Source organism: Budorcas taxicolor, chromosome 5 (genome assembly GCF_023091745.1).
Source record: "Budorcas taxicolor isolate Tak-1 chromosome 5, Takin1.1, whole genome shotgun sequence".
Lineage (NCBI taxonomy): Eukaryota > Metazoa > Chordata > Mammalia > Artiodactyla > Bovidae > Budorcas > Budorcas taxicolor.
The window spans coordinates 4,522,520-4,535,949 of record NC_068914.1 but is presented as its reverse complement, the minus strand read 5'-3'; the positions used below and the strand labels follow the sequence as shown (position 1 = coordinate 4,535,949).

The window sequence follows — 13,430 nt, the reverse complement described above, 5'->3', positions numbered from 1 at the left end:
CCCCCCCACGAAAGCTTATTAGGCTGATACAGAAATTCACATGTGAGTAATTTTTTCCACAGAACTGTTATGTTATAAAGTTGAAAATACTCAAAATTTAGAATGTCTTTGAGCAAAGGTTTGTAAAGTGATAGTTTCTAAAGTACTGTAGAACTTTACATTAAAAATGTATAGTTTTATGCATGATAAGATTTTAGTATTTCTTCCACATGTGTTATTCGGATAAACAAACATTCTTTCAGTCTTAAATATGTTCTTTTTTTCTAAACAGATTTATGAAAATATGCATCAGTTTAATACTGTCCTGGAATTCATGAGATGGAAGCATAGGTCAAAGCTGTTTGGAGAAAATTGGAAGTACAGTTTTATCTAGCCACATCTCTGAGGTAAGAAAAAGACTTAAGAATATAATTAATGTGAAAATTCTCATTTCTTAGCAATTAAAAATCGTCCTATTTTATCACTGCAACTTTATTATCTTCTTTATTCTTGAATCACCTTCCTTATGAGTCCTTAAGTAGTTACAGCATTTTATCTCTTTATAAACGTTGCAGCTCTTCAGGAGTAAAAGCATTTATTACTAATATAGCTTTCTTTATTCTAATTAGAGAAAATAAGCATTAAATGATGTATATAATTACTTCTTTCCTCTGACGATGACAAGACAAGTTAGAAGATTATATTAAAATGAATGTTTACATTATTCTGAAGCTTCCACGTATTTAGAATTTAGGGTAAAATTGTTACCTTGAATAATAGGTCTTTGGAGATAGAATTTATTGAAAGAAGTGGAAACTGCAGTAACATCAGGGACGGGGAGAAGCCATTCTAAGACAATGTGGATAGAGAAATCAAGTTCATTTTCAAATCCATAGAGACTCAGATTATCAATAAAAGGTCTAACCCTTTAGGGATCTGTATTAAAAACGAACAGGTAGAATACATATATAATGTGTTACACTTTTTCCTCTTGAAATAGGAGAGTTCGCTACTATCTTTCCCTCTTTAAACAGCAGGTTTTGCTCACTGCTTCTGCTTCCTTACAGTATCCGCTCATCCTCCGGTCCCTTCTGAGCTGGTCTGCCCGCCCGTTTGAGGAACAGTCATGATGTTCTGTCGTGTCTTCTGTTCGGTTCTGCTCTTTGATCACTGTGTTAGTCGCCGTTTCTCCTTTCATGAAATACTGGGGCTTCTATAACCCTGAGCTTTTCTGGCTCTCCTTCTTTAATTACTCCTTCAAATGTTTTTTCCCTCCTATCTTTGTTTGAAGAATAGCTGTCCTCCCATTACTAAATAATGGCCTTCCCTAAGATTTGTGTCTTTGAAATTCTTTTTTTAATGTCTTTCTGCCGTCTTGATTTCAGCAGTGGCCTCTAAAATGATCTCTCTCAACCTCCTGTCTCTGCTCCGACAGTGTTCTAAGCCTCAGCACGTGTTTCCACTGCTCGCTTCACACATGGTGTTCCCGCTTCTCTTACTAGACCTCTTGGTCACCTGTGCTCACAGTCTCCGTGCAGAACCGGACTCTCTGTCTCTTCCTTGCTGCTTAGTCAGGGATCAGGTCCTTTCAGCTTTACCTCTGATTCATGAATGTTGTCATCTTCTCTTTTCTAATTCTCCCACCATCATCCAAGCTTAAGTTCTTCAGCATTTCACCTGAAATATTGAAGGGCTCTCCCCACTTAGTGTGTCTCCTCACTCTTTTTTTCTATCTACCGATTGCTATCAGCTTATATTTTCTAAAAGGTATAATTCTGCCTGTACTGTCAGTAACTCTTTGTTACCCTATCAAAGTAAGGATAGATTCCTCTAATAAGAAAGCCTCTCAACAGTGTAGCATTAAGTGACAGCTTTGCTTATATCCACCCACTACTTTCTCTCTTAAACACTTACTAAACACCTATTCTACACCAGGGCCTGTATTAGGCGCTAAGAATACGAAATGTTCGGTAAAAATGAGTTCCTTACTTTACTCTCAAAGAATGATCTGTTTAGAGATGAGTACACAAGGTTAATGCCGCCTGAAAAGCGCTGTATGACTGGGAGAGTATGTCGCTGTCACTAGAAGGGCTCCACAGTATTGTTAGAGGAGAGGATTGTCAAAGTGGCTTCACATGGGAAACGGTGTTTCAGTGGCGTCTTAAAGGATGAGTAGAAGATTGCTGGGGCTTCCCAGGAATCTTGGGAAAAGAGTTCCCTTACCAGTCGGCTCAGTGGTAAAGAATCCACCTGCTGTGATGCAGGAGACCCAGGTTTGATCCCTGGGTCAGGAAGATCCCATTGAGAAGGAAATGACAACCCATCCCAGTATTCTCACCTGGGGAATCCCATGGGCAGGGGAAGCAGAGGAAGCCTGAAATGTAGAGAACGCACAAAAGGCAGAGGAAGTAGTTTCGTGTGATTTGAATTCAAGGCGTGAGAGCGGGTTTGAGTGACAAGACTGAAAGAGAGCTTGTTTGTGAAGAACTCTGGATGCCATGGTAGAGAGTTCAGACTTCATTTTGTGAGTAGTTGGCAGTCTCTAGAAAGTTTGAGTCATAATTGTGTTTTGTGACAATTAGTATGGCAGTGATGTGAATGATAGTTTGGAGGGGGAGCTACCAAAAGTCGGGAGACAGTTAGGATACTCTTAATTGTTTCAGTCAAGAAGTAATGAGAATTTTAAGGTAGGGATCAACTTACCTGAAGTTGCAAAAACCTTTAAGCATTGATCATTCAGCAAATATATAATTTTCTATTTCATACCCCTTTGCATATATGATACTCTTGAGCTGATTTTTAAATTGACCTGTGTTTTTCCTCCATCTGCTCATATTATTTTTTTCCAGGCTTGTTTTCCCCTGTTCTTCTAGTTGAAGGCCCCAGAGCATTAATTTTTGTTCTATAGAATATTACTTTTCGGGGATTCCTGTTGATCTGTGTAGCAACAGTCACAAAGGAGAAATCAAAAAATAAAGAACATGGTCCTCATGTTACAGAAATGGAGTGAGGACGCAGGGAGCTTGTAAGGTTGTGGGAGTCGTTAAGCTTGAGGTAATAGGGTTCAGTCAGAGTGATGATAGTGGAAATACAAAGGAAAAACTGGCGTGGGTGTGTTGTGAAGGAAGAAGGGACACTGATCTGTGACTGGGTGTTGAAAAGAGATAATGTTGCCCACGTTTTTTATCTGGATAGCAGGGATGATAGTGTTGGGCATAGTGAAGAGCAAACAGAAGTAATTCTTTGAATCTGGTTGAATCTAAGTTTTCTAAGTTTAAAGAAACATTAGCAGTGATGTTCTGCTGTGTTGCTGCTCTCTTCATTTCTTTACAGATAACAAATACTTTTGCACATTGTTTATCAAGCCTTAGCACGCTGAAAAGGGGATACTATTAAAAAAAGAAAGGAAAGTATTGCTTCTTTTAGAAGAGTAGTAGTTTGAAGAGAAATAAATAGTATTCTGCACATGGTTATCTTCTGTTACACTTTAATGCTGTGTAAGATTTAGAAAATATAAAAATGTTTGAAGTATTTCTGCAGGTCTAATTCTGACACTCTTACTGAAAGATGGTATCTCATGTATTAAAATTTATTCCTAAAAGAATGGAGACCTGTGAAGATGCTCATTAAGCAGAACTTGATGGTTCCTTATTAATAAATAAATGTTAGTATGAGTATGTCCTTAGAGAAATACCTTATAGTGAGATAATGCCACCTCCATAATAAATATTAAACTGACTAATTTTAATGCTTTTATTAAAGTTCTTTTCAACTCTTAATTGATGGTTGATTTAGGACTTTGCAGTATTCAAAATATTTCAACATGGTATATTGAAAATAAAGTTGTCAGTCTCAGTTGCCCAGTCTCTCTCTCTTTTTTTTAATCTCTAAATTTTTTAAAATGTACTAGTCATCCTTCATTGGACATTAATTCTCAATTAGGATGTAAAAGGATTCAGCAGATATGAAGTTCCTCAAAGAGAGGTACAGGGTAAGATGGTCATGGCAAGAAAGGCAGAGTGCCCCCTTCACCCTGGGCCCTCATCAGCGGTTCTTATGCACCTGTCCATATTTGAGTTTCTTGTAAGAAACACTGGTTGGAAAGCCTGTCAGCTGCCGGCACCGTAGAAACTCTGAGGGTTCTCCCTTTGTCGCACTGATCACTTATTGTTACGCCGGTAGTTACCTCTTTGAAATGCTCTGACGTTGCTTTTGGGGGTAAAATCTTGCATCAGGATCCAGGTCGGCAGCTCCTTTTTTTGGCATCTGTGAATTTCTTCTTCACTGGCACAGCCGACACCCTCTTGGTGTCTCGGATGTTCATTGCCACCCAGTCTTTTCTGCCTATTCTGATTTTCACCTTTAGCCTTTCCTCTGTTAGCTGAATTCCCTTTAAATGAATTGTGTTTTTTTAGGCCCATTCCAAAATTTGGGGTTCTGGCTGTAGGCAGCTACTGTTCCGAGACAAACTAGTAGGTATGAAAGACAGAGTTGTTTCTATCCTGTGGAGCGATTACAAAGGCACCAACCAGCTGTTACCCATCCCTTGAAGCTCTGGGAGGAGTCCTCAGGGCTCAGCCCTCCCAGCTGCAAGGTCTGCTAGCAGTGTGGCAGGTGACAGTCGCTTCTAGGTCTGCAGAGATTTATTTTTTAGACGGAGCAGCCTTTAGAAGGCCCTCCGTCGCACTAAAGCAGTTGCCGTTCCCAGCTTGAAAATGAGCTTCATCTTCACTGTTGGTCTCTCCTTGGACTCCATTGAGAATGTTTTCCCACACCCACTGCTTTCTTTAGAGAAACCCACAACTCCTAGTCTCAGAAACATGCTGCAGGCCTTGCCCTCAGGCTCTTTGGTTATTGTGCTCCTCCTGAAGGGGAGACAGACAGTTTCTTCTCATTCTCTTCAGTTGGCTGCCTCCTCATAATGAAGACACCTTTATTCTTCTCTTAGTTTAAGTTTGGTTTATATTCTCCTTGCGTACTTATTTGATCATTCTCCAGTTTGGATGCTTTCAGATTCAGGTAGTGGTTTGTGTTATTGCAGCTGCATATGATTTTGTGGGAAGAGCATGCCCCAAGATTTCCAGTAGCATCTTTCAGTCGTGGCTCAGACAGTGAAGAATCTGCGTGCCTGCAATGTGAGACACCTGGGTTCGATCCGTGGATCAGGAAGATCCCCTGGAGAAGTGAATGGCTACCCACTCTAGTATATTCCATTTTTTTCCCCCTCCCATTCTAGTATTCTTGCCTGGAGAATTCCATGGACAGAGGAGCCTGGTGAGACAAGGTCCATGGGGTTGCAAAGAGTCAGACATGATTGAACGCTTTCAGTTTCATAGTGACATTTCAGTTCCTGTCTTTATCCTCCATCCCAATACTTCTCTCCTGTTCCACTGTTTTATAGGTTTATAAGGTAATTTCCAATCTAGCTGTCTCAGATAGAAATTCTAGTTTAACCTCTGAGTTCATCTACTTCCTTCCTTTCCTCCCTCTTTTCCACTTTCCCATCTATTATCTATTTTTTTTGTGATTGTCAGAGGAGGTCTAATTTAACAGTTTTTAAAACTTTTTAAAAGATTACGTAAATGAGACATGCGTAAGTTCTTATATACAATTCTGAGCAGTATGCAGCAAAGCCCAAGGCCCTCTTCACTATCCTCATCCCACTCCCCTCCTTACCACGCTCCCCTCCACCCAATTGGCATCTCACTGACCTTTATGTTACCATCAGGCTATTGATTTTTAGGATGTATTTTTATAAAATTATACATAATGAGAATACTTGCCTCAAAGTCCGTGTGAGGATTAAATGAATTAGTACATGTCAAGTATGTATAACGTGTTAGATTTCTTACTGCATAGTATAAAAACATTATAAGAAAAAGTAAACTTAGAGCAAAGATAGTTCAAACTATGAAATAAACCCGAAATATTGGGAAAAGGGGGGCTTTTGAGTATACTGAGGTTCCCCGTTACGTGACTTGAATCTAAATTTCTTTTCTCTACCATCTAGAAATCACCAAAAGATGGTGATATGGGGAACAAAGTTCCTGAGCTAGTACTAGGATTGTTGGCTTAGTAGTAGCTGGCAATAGGTTTGGAAATGCATTGGTTCAGTTCAGTTCAGTTCAGTTGCTCAGTCGTGTCCGACTCTTTGCGACCCCATGAATCGCAGCACGCCAGGCCTCCCTGTCCATCACCATCTCCCGGAGTTCACTCAGACTCACGTCCATCGAGTCCGTGATGCCATCCAGCCATCTCATCCTCGGTCATCCCCTTCTCCTCCTGCCCCCAATCCCTCCCAGCATCAGAGTCTTTTCCAGTGAGTCAACTCTTCGCATGAGGTGGCCAGAGTACTGGAGTTTCAGCTTTAGCATCATTCCGTCCAAAGAAATCCCAGGGTTGATCTCCTTCAGAATGGACTGGTTGGATCTCCTTGCAGTCCAAGGGACTCTCAAGAGTCTTCTCCAACACCGCAGTTCAAAAGCATCAATTCTTTGGCGCTCAGCCTTCTTCACAGTCCAACTCTCACATCCATACATGACCACAGGAAAAACCATAGCCTTGACTAGACGGACCTTAGTCGGCAAAGTAATGTCTCTGCTTTTGAATATACTATCTAGGTTGGTCATAACTTTTCTTCCAAGGAGTAAGCGTCTTTTAATTTCATGGCTGCAGTCACCCTCTGCAGTCATTTTGGAGCCCAAAAATATAAAGTCTGACACTGTTTCCACTGTTTCCCCATCTATTTCCCATGAAGTCATGGGACCGGATGCCATGATCTTCGTTTTCTGAATGTTGAGCTTTAAGCCAACTTTTTCGCTCTCCTCTTTCACTTTCATCAAGAGGCTTTTTAGTTCCTCTTCACTTTCTGCCATAAGGGTGGTGTCATCTGCATATCTGAGATGATTGATATTTCTCCCGGCTATCTTGATTGCAGCTTCTGTTTCTTCCAGTCCAGCGTTTCTCATGATGTACTCTGCATATAAGTTAAATAAGCAGGGTGACAATATACAGCCTTGACGTACTCCTTTTCCTATTTGGAACCAGTCTGTTGTTCCATGTCCAGTTCTAACTGTTGCTTCCTGACCTACATACAGATTTCTCAAGAGGCAGGTCAGGTGGTCTGGTATTCCCATCTCTTGACGAGTTTTCTACAGTTTATTGTGATCCACACAGTCAAAGGCTTTGGAATAGTCAATAAAGCAGAAATAGATGTTTTTCTGGAACTCTCTTGCTTTTTCCATGATCCAGCAGATATTGGCAATTTGATCTCTGGTTCCTCTGCCTTTTCTAAAACAGCTTGAACATCAGGGAGTTCACGGTTCACGTATTGCTGAAGCCTGGCTTGGAGAATTTGAGCATTACTTTCCTAGTGTGTGAGATGAGTGCAATTGTGCGGTAGTTTGAGCATTCTTTGGCATTGCCTTTCTTTGGGATTGGAATGAAAACTGGCCTTTTCCAGTCCTGTGGCCACTGCTGAGTTTTCCAAATGTGCTGGCATAATTAGTGCAGCACTTTCACAGCATCATCTTTCAGGATTTGAAACAGCTCAACTGGAATTCCATCACCTCCACTAGCTTTGTTCGTAGTGATGCTTTCTAAGGCCCACTTGACTTGGTAGATGCATTGGTAGATGTCAGTATACTTACAAAGCAGTTGTAGAGTTTATTATGTGATTTTATAGTTGATTTAACTCCCCAATTATGTTTCCCTTAAGATACTAATATTTTTATTCCTTTCATTCACTTAATGAACACTTAATGTTTTGCTCAGTAACATGCTAAGAAATAGAGATTATAAGCAGTGCAAGATAAGTCAAAAAACATCTCCTGATTAAATAAGTGTTATTAGAAGAGGGATCATGTCTGTTTCATTTACTGTTGTATAATTGGTGTGAAGCAAATACCAAATAATTAATAAAAACTTCATGAATGAGTGTTCTTTGAGAGCTGTGGTACAGTACAAGTACACATAGGCCTCCAAAATGACTGCAGATGGTGACTGCAGCCATGAAATTAAAAGACGCTTACTCCTTGGAAGAAAAGTTATGACCAACCTAGACAGAAGATTCGTGTTCTGGGTACAGTACAAGTACACATAGGCCAGCTCACTGAGCCTGATACGTAGGAATCAGGGATTGTCTACACAGATGAGGAGCAGAACAGGTCTGAAGAGTGAATTGTAGTTAACCTGGTGGGAAACAAAGGAAAGAACGAAAAGAATGTGCAAAGGAGTGTGAAAGGGATGCCTGTAAATATAGAGGCTTCAGTGACTCCACTATAGTTGGATCATAGTAAGGGTATGAGAAGTGAGTGGGAGGATGGCGTTAGAAAGCCTGGCAGAGGCCAGATCATAACAGTTCTTATGTCTTGGTAATTTCATCCTATGAAATGAGAATATTCATAGATTTTTTTTTTTTTTTAAAGCAGAGACCATGACAAGGTCATTTAGTTTTAAAAGTTGTAAATTAAAATGTTAGTCACTCAGTCGCGTCCGACTCTGTTTGACTGCATGGACTATAGCCCGCTAGGCTCCTGTGTCCATGGAATTCTCCCGGCCAGAATACTGGAGTGGGTTGCCATTCCCTTCTCCAGGGGATCTGCCCGACCCAGGGTTTGAACCCAGGTCTCCCGCATTGCAGGCAGACGCTTTACCGACCGAGCCACCAGGGAAGCCCTTTTTAAAGGTCAGGTTTGGTTTAGAAATTAGCGTTTTATTAAGTTACCATTCTCTAGATTGTATAGTTCAAATAATCATAGCCATATTTTTTGTCAACCAATACATTTCAGTTAAAACTGAATGACAAACAGTATATACAGACACGCATTTGGAAACTTAAAAACCTACAGGTCAAAAATAAAATGATAATGCAAGTCAGAAAACAGCTAGAGCTAAACAGTAAAGAAAATTAGGACGTATTAAACTTGTGTGACATGTTGAAGGCTTACATTCAGTTCAGTTCAGTTCAGTCACTCAGTCATGTCCAACTGTTTGCAACCCCATGGACTGCAGCACGCCAGGCCTCCCTGTCCATCACCAACTCCCGGCATTTAGTCAGACTCACGTCCATCGAGTCGGTAGTGTCATCCAACCATCTCATCCTCTGACGTCCCCTTCTCCTCCCACCTTCAGTCTTTCCCAGCGTCAGGGTCTTTTCAAATGAGTCAGTTCTTCACATCAGGTGGCCAAAGTATTGGAGTTTCAGCTTCAGCATCAGTCCTTCCAGTGAATATTCTGGACTGATTTCCTTTAGGATTGACTGGTTTGATCTTGCAGTCCAAGGGACGCTCAAGAGTCTTCTCCAACACCGTAGTTCAAAAGCATCAGTTCTTTGGCACTCAGCTTTCTTTATAGTCCAACTCTTATATCCATACAGAACTACTGGAAAAACCATAGCTTTGACTAGACAGACCTTCAGCCATTGTTTCCACTGTTTCCCCGCCTATTTGCCGTGAAGTGATGGGACCAGATGCCATGATCTTAGCTTCCTGAATGTTGAGTTTTAAGCCAACTTTTTCACTCTCCTCTTTCACTTTCATCAAGATACTCTTTAGTTCTTTGCTTTCTGCCATAAGGGTGGTGTCATCTGCATAGCTGAGATTATTGATATTTCTCCCGGCAATCTTGATTCCAGCTTGTGGTTCATCCAGCCCGGCATTTCTCATGATGTACTCTGTATATAAGTTAAATAAGCAAGGTGACAATATACAGCCTTGACGTACTCTTTTCCTATTTGGAACCAGTCTGTTGTACTGTGTCCAGTTCTATCTATTGCTTCCTGACTGGCATACAGATTTCTCAAGAGGCAGGTCAGATGGTGTGGTATTCCCATCTCTTTAAGACTTTTCCACAGTTTGTTGTGATCCACACAAAGGCTTTGGCATAGTCAGTAAAGCAGAAGTAGATATATTAAAAGATTAAAATATTGATGAAGTAATTTAATCTAGGAAAAGAAGAGCAATATAAACTGAAGTGAAGTAAAGTAGATAATAAAGATAAAGGCTGACACTTGTAGAGCATCTGTTACATGTACCAAGCACCGTTCCCTGTGCCTTACAAGGATTATCTCATTCATAGCAACACTGTGAGGTGTAGGTACTATTATTATTCCCACTTTACAGATGAGAAAACTGAGGCTTCTCGCTAATGAGTGATAGCATTAGGTTTGAAATTAATGGGGGAAAAGACTTTTATGATATGATGGAGAGAATTGACATATTCAAAAGTTGGTTTCTTGAAAAAACTAATAAAATGGACAGACCATTTGAATGACAGATCAAGAAGAACCCAGGAAGCACAAGTAGTGTTGGGAATGGAGGGGAGGACATAACCTCAGATATAAAAGAGATTTTTTAAAAATAAGAGATACCTTTGAATAGCTTTGCTGCTGCTGCTGAGTCACTTCAGTCATGTCCGACTCTTTGCGACCCCATAGACAGAAGCCTACCAGGCTACCCTGTCCCTGGAATTCTCCAGGCAAGAACACTGGAGTGGGTTGCCATTTCCTTCTCCAGTGCATCATTTTACAATATTTTTTCTTTTTTTTTGTTTTACAAATTAAATAAAACAACAGTTTTAAAAATGTTACTTAATAAAATTGATTACAGCTAAACAAAAAACCTAGATATTTCTTTTATTATTAGAGAATTTTAATTTGTAGTGAAAGATCTGCCGCCTCCTGCACACTCACTGATAAGCCCATGGCTCAGATAATTTTAAAGGTGAGTACTGTCAAACTATTCATGTGGTAGATATGTCCAGATTTACACAGACTATTTAAGAGAATAGCAAAATAAGGTTCCTCGGCTTATTCTGTGTGAGTAGTACAACCTTGATACTAAAAGTAGGCATGGATAATATGGAGAAAATAATTATAGGTCAGTCTTTCTTATGAACATGGATATAAAACCTAACAAAATGTTAGCAAAACAAATCCAGTGGTGTTATTGAAACATGGTCATGTCTGTAATACTGCAATACAATTCTGATACTGCCTACCTACTGTTAAGTGTCAGACTCCACAGATCTAAGGGCACAGCCCCCAACAAAACTGTGCTAACTTGAGATGCCAGTCGCAAGTCTGGGTGTCCCCAGGCTACTCACACTTCTGACTGACTGGCTGCAAATCCAGAAGGATTCCCATGACCACCCTCCCACCACCACCCCCGCCCCTGCAATTTGACAGTTCATTTATACAACTCACAGAACTTAATATTATAAAGATACAAATTGGGACCAGACAAATGAAAGAGACACACAAAGTGAGGTTGGGGAGGGTTCCAGATGTGGAGCTTACATGCCTGTTTCTCCTGGAATCAGGATATGTCATTCTGGCTATGTATCAATAGGTCACTAGCCAGGAAGGTTATCTGAGCCGTGGTGTGCTGTTCTTATCGAAGTTTCATTAGATAGCCATGACTGAACAATTGGCCACATGATTGAACTCAATCTTTAGCCCTATCCAAACTCCCTGAAGATTGGACTGGCTCAAAGCCCCAACCCTCTAATCATATCACTGGTCATTTTGGTGACCAGCCCCCATCCTGAGTCATTCATTAGCATAAACTCAAGTGTGATCCATGAGGCTTGTAAATAACAAAGACAGTCCTGTTACCCAGGAACCAGGCACAGAGACCAGACAATTATTATTTAATAATGACAAAACAGAATTTATCCCAGAAATCCTAGAATGGTAGTGTGTTAATTATTATAGCTGCACAACAGCTCATCCTAAAACCTAGAGACTTGAGGTAATGAAAGCTTAAATTAACTTACAGGAATTCAGGAGCAGTTTACCAGGTGGTTTTGGTTCAGGGTATTTTGTGAAACTGTAGTTATGTCAGCAGGGGCTGCTTTCATCTGAAAGCTTGACTGGAGGAGAATCCACTTCCAAGATGGCGCATTCTCTTGGCAGTTGGCAGGAGGCTCTGTTCCTCCCTGCATGAGCCTCTCTACAGATTCTTTGAATATCTTTGCACAATGGCATCTGGCTTTCCCCAGAATAAATGGTCCAGGGAAGAGAGCAAGGAGAGAGCTTCGTTGCCTTTCAAGACTTGGTCTCAGAAGTCATGCTTTGTCACTTTCACTTTATTCTGTTTGTTAGTAGGGAGTCCAGCCCACTTTTGAAGTAATTAGATTCCATCTCTTGAAAAGAGGAATATGAATGAAGTTGTGAATCCCAGAACTACCATAGATGGGTTACTCTTTAAGAGAGCTCTTAATATGGATTATTGCTAATTAATTTATGCATTAGCACGTTGAAGGAGGAAGCCATTGTGATAATATCAGTGAGTGGAGAAAAAACTCTTGATGAAATTCAGCGCCATTTATGATGAAAACTCTTAGCAAATAAAGAATAAAAGGGGACTGTAATGTGAGAAAGAATATCATTAAATTTATGATTAATTTAGGAAAAATTGATATACATGATCTTGAGGTTTTCTGTGTATCATGTGGTATATTTTTCCATGTGTTAAGTTTATTCTCCATCCTTCAGCAGTATTTTAAAATTGTTCTTAAATGCCATTTGGAAGTACCAAATGGAAAAGTACAAAATCCCAGAGGGGATTACCAAAATATCTACCTAACTACCATTAGACCCAGAATCCCACTTCAGGAAATCTGTCCTTCAGAATTATTTACCCAAAAACAGTAACAAAAGCATCTATTCCGGTTTATTTATTGCGGCATTATTATGATATCGAAACATGGGGACAGCCTAAATGTCCATCAGTGTGAGAAAGGCTATGTACAGCTATAGAATATTCATAAAATGGAACACTGTGCAACAGTGGAAGTGAATTAAAAGGAGCTGTGTGTGGCGATGATGGAAACCACAATGTTGAGTGAAAAATAAGCAAACTATTAAAATATGCACAAAGTACTAGAATGATACAGTTTTTATGCATCTGTAGCAAATTTAGCAGTATGTGAAACAGTATTGCTTGGGGTATATACCACATAAAGTATAAAAGTATATAAAGATGGCAGTGTTAAATGGCACAGTCAGAATAGTGGTTCCCTCAGTTCCAGAGAAAGTGTGCAGCTTCAGTGATACTTGCCCTGCTTTACTCAGCGCCTAGATAATTCTTAGGTGATGTCTTTAAGGCACTATATTGAGTGAGTGTAGTTCATAGACTCATAGGATATGAGAGATAGAAGTCTTCATGGTATTATATATTTTAATAAATCAATTTAATAAAATAAAATGGTTATTTTATTTCAGATGAGGAAACTAAGGTCTAGAGAGTGAAGTGAGTTGTCCAAGATAACTAGCCAATTAGACAGAATTTGCAACTGAATCCTAGGTCTCCTGACTCTTAAGACTATGTTCCTTACAATCCTTTCTTTAATAAAAGTGTAAGTTGATAAGTAGTTAAACTAGATATCTTAGAGCTGAAAGAAAGATACTAGAGGGGAAAAAAGGACACATTAATGTCAAGTCTGCCACA

The 13,430-nt window shown here is 39.9% G+C and overlaps 1 protein-coding gene across 1 annotated transcript in view; it reads left to right on the top strand.

Moving 5' to 3' along the window:
- The first annotated feature begins 346 nt into the window (after positions 1-346).
- BMPR1A (bone morphogenetic protein receptor type 1A) overlaps positions 347-13,430 on the top strand; it is a 54,907-nt gene continuing 41,823 nt past the window's right edge. The window contains exon 1 of the mRNA XM_052639342.1: positions 347-386. The gene's annotated coding sequence lies outside the window, so the exon portion shown is untranslated. The remainder of the gene's footprint in view (positions 387-13,430) is intronic.